Below are 2162 nucleotides of genomic sequence, written 5' to 3' on the forward strand. Positions count from 1 at the left end.
AGGTCAATTTTATGCATTCTGGCGTTCGTAGATACAAGAAAACTGTTAAAATTCTTCAGAAACGTCACTTTTGAAGTGTTTTCTTGTACTTTTAAGCCACTCAGATACCCTACGGGCTCGGAAAGTGCAACGAAACCATCAAATTTTAGCTAGAAACTGTATTTTTGTCGATTTTTATTGAATTTGAACTATATTTCAACGTTTTTTGATGGTTCTGAGCCACCAAACACACTTAAAGAATGCAGAATCGACTCAGAATAGGAAAAGGAGACGTTTAGGTCAATTTTATGCATTCTGGCGTTCGTAGATACAAGAAAACTGTTAAAATTCTTCAGAAACGTCACTTTTGAAGTGTTTTCTTGTACTTTTAAGCCACTCAGATACCCTACGGGCTCGGAAAGTGCAACGAAACCATCAAATTTTAGCTAGAAACTGTATTTTTGTCGATTTTTATTGAATTTGAACTATATTTCAACGTTTTTTGATGGTTCTGAGCCACCAAACACACTTAAAGCATGCAGAATCGACTCAGAATAGGAAAAGGAGACGTTTAGGTCAATTTTATGCATTCTGGCGTTCGTAGATACAAGAAAACTGTTAAAATTCTTCAGAAACGTCACTTTTGAAGTGTTTTCTTGTACTTTTAAGCCACTCAGATACCCTACGGGCTCGGAAAGTGCAACGAAACCATCAACTTTTAGCTAGAAACTGTATTTTTGTCGAATTTTATTGAATTTGAACTATATTTCAACGTTTTTTGATGGTTCTGAGCCACCAAACACACTTAAAGCATGCAGAATCGACTCAGAATAGGAAAAGGAGACGTTTAGGTCAATTTTATGCATTCTGGCGTTCGTAGATACAAGAAAACTGTTAAAATTCTTCAGAAACGTCACTTTTGAAGTGTTTTCTTGTACTTTTAAGCCACTCAGATATCCTACGGGCTCGGAAAGTGCAACGAAACCATCAAATTTTAGCTAGAAACTGTATTTTTGTCGATTTTTATTGAATTTGAACTATATTTCAACGTTTTTTGATGGTTCTGAGCCACCAAACACACTTAAAGCATGCAGAATCCACTCAGAATAGGAAAAGGAGACGTTTAGGTCAATTTTATGCATTCTGGCGTTCGTAGATACAAGAAAACTGTTAAAATTCTTCAGAAACGTCACTTTTGAAGTGTTTTCTTGTACTTTTAAGCCACTCAGATACCCTACGGGCTCGGAAAGTGCAACGAAACCATCAAATTTTAGCTAGAAACTATATTTTTGTCGATTTTTATTGAATTTGAACTATATTTCAACGTTTTTTGATGGTTCTGAGCCACCAAACACACTTAAAGCATGCAGAATCGACTCATAATAGGAAAAGGAGACGTTTAGGTCAATTTTATGCATTCTGGCGTTCGTAGATACAAGAAAACTGTTAAAATTCTTCAGAAACGTCACTTTTGAAGTGTTTTCTTGTACTTTTAAGCCACTCAGATACCCTACGGGCTCGGAAAGTGCAACGAAACCATCAAATTTTAGCTAGAAACTGTATTTTTGTCGATTTTTATTGAATTTGAACTATATTTCAACGTTTTTTGATGGTTCTGAGCCACCAAACACACTTAAAGCATGCAGAATCGACTCAGAATAGGAAAAGGAGACGTTTAGGTCAATTTTATGCATTCTGGCGTTCGTAGATACAAGAAAACTGTTAAAATTCTTCAGAAACGTCACTTTTGAAGTGTTTTCTTGTACTTTTAAGCCACTCAGATACCCTACGGGCTCGGAAAGTGCATCGAAACCATCAAATTTTAGCTAGAAACTGTATTTTTGTCGATTTTTATTGAATTTGAACTATATTTCAACGTTTTTTGATGGTTCTGAGCCACCAAACACACTTAAAGCATGCAGAATCGACTCAGAATAGGAAAAGGAGACGTTTAGGTCAATTTTATGCATTCTGGCGTTCGTAGATACAAGAAAACTGTTAAAATTCTTCAGAACCGTCACTTTTGAAGTGTTTTCTTGTACTTTTAAGCCACTCAGATACCCTACGGGCCCGGAAAGTGCAACGAAACCATCAAATTTTAGCTAGAAACTGTATTTTTGTCGATTTTTATTGAATTTGAACTATATTTCAACGTTTTTTGATGGTTCTGAGCCACCAAACAC

The sequence above is a fragment of the Zophobas morio genome, unplaced genomic scaffold (genome assembly GCF_036711695.1).
Source record: "Zophobas morio isolate AGI-343-1 ecotype UQ-CSIRO unplaced genomic scaffold, CSIRO_AGI_Zmor_V1 ptg000470l, whole genome shotgun sequence".
Lineage (NCBI taxonomy): Eukaryota > Metazoa > Arthropoda > Insecta > Coleoptera > Tenebrionidae > Zophobas > Zophobas morio.